We start from the raw sequence: 11,116 nt of genomic DNA on the forward strand, positions 1-11,116 counted from the left end.
GGAAAAAATGAAAGCATTTTCTCCTTCTTTTGTCACCCTTTCTTGCTTTCTTGCAAGCAAAGATGAAAGACTTCAATGCAACAAGTCGCTTCCTTGCACTGCCCTGCGATGTTCACAGGCACATGAGTTGAAAGATAAAAGTCATCAAATTTTTGCTGGTACTTGCTTTCTTTATGTATGGAACATTGCAAAGATCTGATTACTGAAATGATTTTACTGGGCCACACCAAAAAGCTCGTTTGCTCACCCACCAAAGTGCACAGGGTAACAACAGCAGGAGAGGGACACCCTGGATAATATCCTGTCCTGGCTGCACCAATCCATCAGAGACCCATAGCACAAGCCCAGTGAGGAGCCCAGTGGCAAGATGGCAGGTAGAAACTCAAAACAAAGCTTCCTGAGAAACCAACCACCTTGCAATGGCCCTCCCAGGGCTGTCACAGGGCCTGTTAACCCTCCTGTCTGCATCAAGTAAGAAACTCCATCACTAGCCATCAGGAGCACCTCCAGGCCTTGCTTGTCACTCTCTCTTACAAATTGGTGTCACTGAGGGAATTTTGGCTGTTTTGACCATGGGATGGTTCCTATGGCACCAGGCCTGATGCAGACAGGTGGGGTTCACCTGTATGAAAGGGGGGAAATATTCTAGGCCATGAGCTGGCAGCACTGACTGAGCAGCTTTAAAGGGGGAAAGGGACTAGATCAGGCTAGCTAGAGATGAGCCTGGGGTGCCAGGCCTGTGTTGGGGGTGGCGTGGACAGCCCAGCTGAAGTGCACCTGCCCCAGAGCACCCAGCATGGGTAACAAACAATGGAAGCCACTGGCAGCAGGGAGCTGTGATGTGGTTACCACCACGGGAATGTGTGGGATCCCTGGAGGGCTGCAGTGGATGGCTGCAAGCTCCTCAGAAGGGACAGGTGAGGAAGGAGGGGCTGCGGGGCAGCTCTGTACGCTGGGGAGGGTTTTGGCTGCACAGAGCTCAGGGACAGCGGGGATAAGGCTGGGTGCCTGTGGGTGACAGTCAGAGGGATGGCCAACAAGGCAGAGATCCTGCTGGGAGTCTGTCACAGACACCCAGCCAGGATGAAGTGAAATATTCTGTCAGTGGGTGTTTCATGATCGCTGGCCCCTCTTCTTGTGGGAGACTTTAACTTGCCCAATGTCTACAAGAAACTCTACACAGTGGAGAGGAGGTTCCTGGAGAGAGTGGAAGGTAACCACACACAGCTGGTAGGGGAGCCTACCAGGGAATGCCCTGTGCCAGACCTGCTGCTCATAATCAGAGAAGGGCTTTGGGACATGTGGTGGTCAGAGCTCATTTGGGCACACTGACCATGGAATCAATCACAGAGTTTTGGATTCTTGGAGAAGTAAGGAAGAAAATCAGCAAAATACTTGGACCTTTGACTTCCAGAAGGTGGACCTTGCCCTGTTCAGGGCACTGGTTCAGAGAGTCTCCTGGGAAACAGCATTTAATAACAAAGGGGTCCAGGAAGGCTGGACATACTTTAGGAAGAAAATATTAAAGGTGGAGAAGCAGGCCATCCCCATGTGCCAACAGGTGAGCTGGCAGGGAAGAAGACCAGGCTTGCTGAACAGACAGCTTTAGCAGTAACTTGGGGGGAAAGAATCTATGAGCTCTGCATGAAGTGGCAGACATCTCAAGGAGAGTGCAAGGAGGGTTTCTAGGTCATGTAGAGAGAAAATAAGAAAGGGAAAAGATGATCTAGAACTTAATCTGGCCTCTGCTGTGAAAAAAAAATCCAACTGTGTGGTTGTAAACACCTCAACAACAAAAGTGCCAATGAAAACACTATCCTTTATTGGACCCAGGGCAGAACATTGTAACCAAGCATAAGGAAAAGGCCTAGTGCCTTCTTAGCCTTAGGCCTAATGCCTGCCAAGCCTTTAGCAGTAAGACCAGATATCCCCAGGGCAACCAGCCCTCTAAGCAGGTCAGCAGGGGCAGGGAGCAGGACAGAGGAAATCATTCATGATCTCCTGTGGCACTTAGCCCTCACAATTCTGTGGGACTGGATGGATTCCTCCAAGGAAACTGAGGGAGCTGGCAGAAGAGCTCACCATGACACCTCACCAAGAGAGGCTGAGGGAATTGGGGTGTTTAGTTTGGAGAAAAGGAGGCTCAAGGAAGATTTTTTTCACTCTTTAAAACTATTTGAAAGGAGATTGTAGAGAGGTGCGAATCAGTCTCTTTTTCTGCAATCAACTAGCTATTGCATAAGAGGTCATAGCCTCAAGCTGCACTGGGCAAAGTTCAGGTTGGACATCAGGAAGAATTTCTTCACTAAAAGGGTAGTTAAGTGGAATATACTTCAGCATCAGATGGCCAGGGAAGTGGTGGCGTCATCATCCCTGAAAGTGTTTGAGAAACTACTAGATGTGGCACTTAGTGCATTGGTCTAGTTAACATGGTGGTGTTTGGTCAAAGGTTGGACTCAATGACCTTGAAGGTCTTTTCCAGCTTTAATGATTCTATCATTCTATGATTCTGACTGGGGCTGCTGCAAAGGGTTGGGAACACGTTTTTCACTCAAGGGAAGAGGAACTTGGGGTTTCACAGGATTTAGTATGAGATGTTTGAGAAAGGATCAGAGGCTGAGGTGATTTGGGGAAGACCAGAAGAGGAAAATGAGGAGAGAGGAGGCAAAGAGGGCTAATGATAGGTGAGAAGTTGGCCAGTGAGCGGGCTTGTCAGCCATGCCCTGTCCCCAGCTGCTCACCAGAGTCCTTCCTTGCTTTGTCACACTTACAATTCCATGTTTACATATGAGTGTGTCTGTGTGTACGTGCACATGTATGTGCATACATATGGAGTCTGAATGCAGCAGCTGGAGTCAGAGGGTGAATTGGCCCCTACATCTGTGGTGCGGCAGCCCTAGTGGGAGTGGGTGTGCAAGCACCAGTGAGGATCATGTTGGATGACAAACTTGGCTGGTGAAGTGGACAGGAGTAATGGGAGTGGGGTCCTCCAAGGGCAAGAGCACAAGGGGTTTGGCTATGGGGATAGAGGAGTCCCAGCCAGCTCTGTGTGCACGTGCATTTGCATGTGTGTGTGTATGTGTGTTTGTGTGCATGTAACACGCAGCAGCCCATGTAATGCTGAAACCTCAGGCGTTGTTAGCAGTTGATATTAGCAGCTTGGGAGACTGGGATCAAGGGATGGTGGCTGGTCAGACTCAGGGTCTAAGGGAGCTGTCAGAGGGACACATCGCATCCACAAATGTGCATATTTGGTCACTCATTGACCCCCATCCTACTCCAATGGAGAGGGGAGTGGAATGACACCCCCAGTGTAGGCTGTGTCTGTGTGTCTGTCTGTCTGGAGTCCTCACACCACCTCCTTGACAGGTATGTGGTGTGTACATACATTCTATGTGCTTCTACCTTCTGGAAACCCATCTCCAGCCGCACTGCTGGTTGGACACAGGGACAGCAGCCTTGCCTCTCCCAAGCTTTTGGATCTGGCAGGTTATACTGTCCTGCAAAATAAATACATAATAGATACATTTTTTAAAAGTGATAAAATAATTAAATCTTTTTAAACAGGTAATGACTTACCTATCCATGCAAAAACAAAAATAAATGTATAACTTTAACATTTACTGAGCCTATTAGGGGATTTGGATTCAGCTCCTAGACTGATTTTTTTCCTAATAAAAGTCTTCTAGTTTGTTGGGGGTTTTGTCTCAAACAATGCCAGTTGAGCACTATGGTCTTGACCCACTGATGATCTCAATGCACATGTGAGGAGGCCCATCAGCCTCAGGTGGTCTGTGTAGATGCAAAGTGCTTGTCTCCATAAAGTGGCAGATATTCAGAGTTTGGGTCATCACTTAAACTTTAAACAGCTACTGAATTTTGGAAGCAAATACATCTTATATTCCTATTTATTAGCAGGATTTGATATGCAGGAAACACATGCATATTTTATTTGAAAATAGTCAGAATTTGTGCTGCCATTTCCACTGGATGACTATTTATAAAACACTTTCTTCTGATGGTTTGCAATTGTCTTTAATTTCCTGTTTGAAGCTACTCCTGGTTTATGTCTTTGTCTTTTATGATTATAACTCTTAAAGTTCTGATGGCTTTCTTTTTTTGCAGGGATTTATCCCCATATGCTCTTCTGGAGAGTAATTATTGCCTTTCACCCCACTAGTTTAAAAATGTCAACCATTTAAAAGTTATGTTCACACTGAATATTTGGCCAGTGCCTGAGACTACTAAATTTTTACAACATCCAAAATAAGACACAGCCAGACACCAGCCTTTCATTTTGTAAACAACAGCTAATAAATGTAAAACAGTGAGGAACAGCTATCCAAGCTGTCTGTCAACTGTAGCCAACTGATGTCTCCATTGTAATACAGCTGGATCTAGTCAGACTGGACCTTTTACTATATTGCTGAATATAGGAAGCAAATAATGCCTGCCTAGCAACTTTCTGGGCTCCCTTTTCACAGATCCTTGAATACCATTGATTTTTTTTTTAAGGATGCAATATGGAAATGCAGATGTGACCTTTCTGTCTTACAGATTAGCAATAGGTAACACTCTGTACAGAAGAGTTTACTCCATCAGGTTTTAAAAAGACTAGAAAAATAATTGAGTCTTTGCAAGGTTGCACATAACAATAAAAAGAATGTAAGTAGAGTTTTTAGAAAAAAAATACTTTGGGTATTAATAACAATTGCTAAATAATAATAATTATTCTGAGAGAATGTAATTGCTTCTGTTTATTCCACACATTATTCAGAAAAGTAAAGATTAATTACTTTCCCTGGGAAAAAATGAATTTAACTCAATAAAGACTGTAGAAACAGTGAAAGATCTTCATGATTTGTGATAACCAGTAATAAAGAGTATTTTAGCTTGTTTAAAGGAACACATGGTGAAACTATTGTATTTCATGAAATGGCTAATCGCTTTGCAATCAAGGGAATTAGTCCTGAGTTAATCAAATCATTAACCCAAATAAATTGGTATCATAATCTGGATTCCAGAATGAAATCCTCAGAGAAACTAAGTATCAGGAGAGTGATGTCCAGCAATTTCAATGAAAGAGGAGTGGCCAGTGGGGAGACATTTCATGTGTCTCTTAGCTACAGAGCAAAAGATGACATCAAAAAAAGTCCACTTGAATGATAGAAACATATACTTGCGTAAGGGCAAAGATTTTCATAAACATTTAGTTGTGCGCATATGCCAGTAATAGACTCAAAATACTGATCACTTAGAAAGATCAGGGTCACATTGCAACTGACCTGAAGCGGCCCCCCAAACTCAGCCTAGGAGTAAAGACAAGTCCCTATGTTGGATTCAAATCCACACAAGGACCTCAGCCAACGTCATTCAGCCCTAAATGCAGATGTATCATTGGCCAGAGAGCTGGATGGTGCTATGACCTCAACCAATCACCTATGTAAGGTGAAGCTCCTATAAAAGGAACTGTGAGAATAAACTCAAGGCTGTTTGTCACAAAGATCTTCGAAAGTTGTGTCATCTGTTATGTCTCTGACAAACAACCCCACCATAACAAATCAGTCCAAAACTGAGTTGTTTGAGATATCCCACATTTTAAAAACAACTGAAATTTCTACAGAATCTAAATAAAGTGATTTCCCTTATCCGCAAAGTGAAGGTTTTCAATACATTCTAGTATGTATTCAAACCCAAGTTACATTTGAAAATACCATTTTAATTGTTTTCTACTGCATTTCTTCTACCGGTATTCAGAAACAGGTTGTGGTGTGAGACAACTAATAGAATACTGCTCCATACTTTACCTGAATGCAAAAACCCTGCTAGGAAGAATTAAGTTTCTGCATGTAGGTGTTTTATTTCCACTTTTTACACACAAAAATTTTCTTGGCTTTTATAACCCTTCAGATGCAATGAAAAGAGAAGACATATTCATTGAAAGTATTTATGGGAGCAGAGGGTTGTATCAGGCATCAATGATAGTGGGGCTTCTCTACGAACCTTATTTTGCGGGACTGTCACTATAAAGTCACATTTACTTCCTATTTTTTCCTCACTTCACATCAATTTATTTCTTTTATTAGGTGTGTAAGTGCTGCATTCCAGTGCTAAAGACTGTAAGACACCACTGGCACTTGGATTTGAATTCTTCTCTGTTTAATGCACACTTACATATCCTGGATTTCCAACATTCAGTGACAAAATTCCCTATAAGATTTAAAATGTGAAAGAAGCCTATGACAGAATAAATTCTTGCCATTCCTGTGCCAATGTTAAGGTTTGGCTACAGTGACTTCCTCTTCTATATATCACAGAAGTTTTGAAGAATCATCGTAAATCAGCATAGTACAAAGAGAGGCTGGTGCTGTGCCCAAATTTGTCCCCAGTTTGTGCCCAAATTCCACTTTGCCATCAGATTCTCCTTGGAATTAATATGTGTTCTTCAAATGTATAATGTCAGGAGGTAAGCAATGTGTTGAGCAGTCATCTCCTATGTATTAGCCTGGGAGAACAGACAAGAAGAACTTTCAGAACTACAAGAGGCAGGAATTCAGCCCTTAACAATCTTTTTCCAAATGCATGTAATTCAGAAGGCCTGATTGCTGTCTCTGCTCAGTCATCAGAATAACAAGTGTGTCAAAAGCTATTTCAAAAGCTGTTCAGATGTCATATCTTGGTCTACTTCATGTGTCATCTGTCACAGACACACTTTGGCACCAGCAGCTGGACCAGAGCTGCCTCAGTTTCCTGGTGCAGCTGTGTAGCACTGGTGCCGGGTGACCAAGGGAATGGTGATCTATCTGAACCTATCTCAAATCAGGCTGGCCTCTGTGACTCTTGTTCATATGTCAGTGCAAAGGCATAATGAAGGCACATGTTGAGAAAATTTGAAGTTTCTATTCAAAACTGGTGATGTTAAAAAACATGCTCTAATCTCTATTTGGAGCACAAGTTAATAATTATGCAGAAATTATTTCCCATTTAATAAAAACTACTGATAATGAGCAGTGGAAATATAGATTATCTACATAAACCAACCTATCTAGCAGAAAAAAAGAGTCACATTCAAACAATTTTAAGCACCTTTACATTATTGTCCTTCATTGCTGTACTGCATATATCCGTGCAAGAAGTGGTGTTTTGTTACACATCCTAATCTTCTTCTACCACAATGCATTACAAGAAATATTTTCAGTTATTACTCTTTGCAAGCTCAGAACAGGCTTTTTATAGAGGAAATTACTTTAGCGCAGCACTTCAGCATTTGTTAGTCAGCTTTCCACTGAGAATGCACAGGTAATTAATAACATGGAATGCAGATATTGCTGCTCTTCTTTCCATATGCAGGATATGAAATACACATGGTTTTTAACATGAAAACATGTTTCTGTCAGGAGATCCCATTAGCTATTGCCATCAGAAAATACACTATTTAAACCTGCTACATCTACCCAGTTTTTTAAACTAATGATAATGTGAACATAATTTTTAATATTAGTAAAATATACTAAAATATGCCATCTGGAATGAACTTATGGCACTTCCTATAGGAGAAACCATGTGTCACAGATACATGATTAGAGGGAAGCATTTAATATAATACAGCGACATGCACAAATCATGACTTTTCAGGGAAATTTTTTAACCCCATCTCACTTTACAGACTGGAGATTGGGTAGGTCTTCAGTATTTGGGGGACTTTGGATTGTCATTTGCTGCTGGGCTCAACTCCTGCAGATTGAGTATCCTCCTGAGTACTCAGTAAAATAAAATTTCTAAAACAATAAAATTTATGTTCTTTAGCTTTTCAGTTTCAGTCTTCTGCTTTACCTTCAGATAATTATGAGATGTTTATCACTGAGGAGGGAAGAGTGGTTCCATAGCAGACTTTAGCCTCTCCTCCCTTTAATGTGACCCAAGGAGAGAGATGAAAGCCTTCAACTACTTCTGCTTCCTAGGAAGAAACTTGCTATTTTGCTCTCACAGGCTTTTTGCAGTGTTTCCTTGGAGTGACTGACACTATGCATTGCAAAGGTCTGTCTCCTGGAGATGGCAAAGGCGGCTCTGAGCCTTTGGATGGTCCTGGCATTGATGCTTCTTGTCATCTCCAGTCAATGTCACCCATGGATCAAGTAGCTCACTGTAATCAGCACCAACAGAGCTGACTGTTGCTAGCAAACAACACAGTAATCAGTACATTCCTTGGAAAAAAGAATTTTTACTAGGAACATCCAGCAGGGTTATTCAATGTGACAAACCCCTAAGATTTTCAGTGCCTGAGGAGAAATATAAGAAAACTGAACAATGCCACTATGCACACACACACAGAGAAGATGGCTGAAATTACTAAGTTGTGGATTTTAAGCTATCCAGGGACCTAAAGTGGAAACACTGATGACACACGTTGACTAAATGCTTTGCTGTACAGTTAGCTTACTCCCATTAGCAAAGATTCCTACTTTATGAAGTCTTCCCTGTCTGCAATATCTCAATTCATGTCCCCTTGACATTATTAACATACCAAATGAAATCTTTATGTTCTGAATCAAAATCTGAAGGTCAGAATAGCACACCTGTGCCATAACACAGGTAATACCTGTCTTGGGAACATCAGTGTCAAGTATATGGAGATCTTAGTCTTTCTCCAACACCTCCTTCTTTTTTATTTGATAGCAGATATTTGTCATTCCAGTTGGCAATTTTTGTGTTGCTAAGAGCCAAAACAGTCTGCTTTTTGGACAGTTATCATGAAAACAAGGTAAAATCAGTACAGGGAGAAAATAAAGGCCACAGTAAGATAGAGGCAATGACTGCTGTGACCTACTCAGTTTTTGAAAATTAAGGTATATAACTCTGTATTAACAATGTTCCAGCTTCCTAACACCCCCATGCAAAAAAAAAGAAGCAAACCAGAAATAATTAGAAAACTTTTTCTTTCCCATTTTGCCTTTGCACTTCACCATCTATTCTCTATTAACTGTTCTCTTCATTTGTTTGCTCAATCTTCTCTCTTAAGCAGATAAAAAGGTTTCATTAAAGTAAAGCCTAATGCTGTCAGTGGCAGGAGAGCTGCCAACCCTGGTGGTTTTCAAAACTCTATTGAGCTGACCTAAGCATGCTAATACTTAATAAATTCCCTCCATTCACAGCAGTCCTTTGCAAACGTCCTTTTATCTCATACGGAAAACTAGGTTATGCAATTCAAATGAGTAATAAAGGACCAGATCCCACACTTTGGGGTGTATTTATGTATACACACAGTTGCATCAAAGAGGAACAGCACATATCACCAACTGCAATCTCTGCTGCACCAGAAGTACTAGTTGAGATTACCGAAAGGGCCAACAACAACTTGTTACTAAGATGAAACTGGCACTGGACAAACAAAACAGATATTTTTTTCATAGATTTCTTTCAATAGTTCATTTGCTGAGCAGATTTTCTAAACCTTTCTGAAGGACATCGGCTATAACTACTCAGTACATTTTATCTCTAGTTTATCCAGCAAGCAAAAAAACCTCAAACCCCAGATTCTAGAAATCACTGCCATCTTCTGCCTTTACCAGTAAAAGTGGTAAAACACTTGGAAGAACAAGTGGACTGCAAAGCACTACTAGTCAGCATCACCCCTCACCAAAGGAAAAGCCTTTAACATCATTTGTCACTATTCCGGGCTCCAGAGGTCTAGGAATTACTCTTTAATTCAAACAAAGCTTTTAAAGCAACAAAGTATCTAGCCTTCATCTCTTCCCTAAGAGATAAGAAGTCTGTAGCAGTAGAAAATGACTGATTGCAATTCTTACCCAAAAGGCTAATGTAATTTTTAAGATAAAGTAATAAATATGGGGGCAGGGCATGGAGTTTGAGAGAGGGTTTCCTATGTCTAATAGGAACAGTACTGAATAAGCAGCAGGATTGAAGTAAACATGCGCCTGATAACTACTAACAGGCAAGTGCAAAAACGATGGTGGAACAGTCCCACAGCATAATTCCTTCAGCCATAATAGAAAACATTGGCTCACTACAGCTGATATTTTATTCATTCTCTGTTTTCAGGTTTTGCAAAGGTTACTGGAAACCCTACTCAGTTTAGTTCATACAAAATTATCATGCATGTGGAAATATAAGGACCATAGTTCTGTGAATAAACAGGATCATATTTTAAACTCAAAACCTAAACTGTCTTAATAAGAAAAAAATACTCATCTTTGTAATGATTTAGCAGATTAAAACTAATCACATGCATATCTTGCTATACTTAATGCAGCATTTATATATCAACTACTGCAGTGAGGAAAACAGGGTATTAGCAACCTTGCACAGAACCCAAACTCCTACAAGGTAAAATAAACCCCCCTTCTCCATCAAGAAGTGTCTTTCTGCTTCCCCAAAAAAAGAGAAATTATGCTAAAGCCACCTATAGCAGGTGACAACTGTATTGCTTAGCCATAGCTGTGGTGAAGTTTTCAAATAAAGAAAAGCTTGACAGAGAGCTTCTTCACAATCAGCTGAATATACCCTTAAGCAATCCTCCTCCACTTTATTTCAAGAATTTATTTCCTATCCTTGCAGAACAAAACAGTACTTACTCTACATAGCACAATAGCCCACAGACGTTCTGCTGCACTGGAACATCCACTTGTCGGAGAACAGAAAATATGGACGAATTGAGAGCAATGAAGAAGCAAAGGAAATTTTGTCCTGTGAATAAACCTACTTTACGTAGGAGACATACGGCAACATGTTTCTCTCTTCTTCTTTCATCAACACTCTTACAATCTCATCTGAATGACCCATGTGATGCTGAATAATGCATACATCTAACAAACAAGGAATGTATTTCACCCTTAAATTCACATCTAAGAGCTCAGTTTTATAAGATAACTGTGTATTTCTGAATTCTTCTAATTTAAGCTTATGGGAAAAAACCCCACAAACTAGGCATCTTGACAAAAATCTGGTGTGCCACAGAAGGCAATGCAAATTGCAGGGAAAAAAAAGTAGAATTAGCACAGAGACTATCCATGCATTTTATAGCTTCTTCTTTAGTGCCATCTTGCTACCCAATGATTCCCCTTGTGGCAAAAGAGGAATGTAAAGGAAGATGTGACAT

This window comes from Fringilla coelebs (genome assembly GCF_963513975.1).
Source record: "Fringilla coelebs genome assembly, chromosome: Z".
Taxonomy (NCBI): Eukaryota; Metazoa; Chordata; class Aves; order Passeriformes; family Fringillidae; genus Fringilla; species Fringilla coelebs.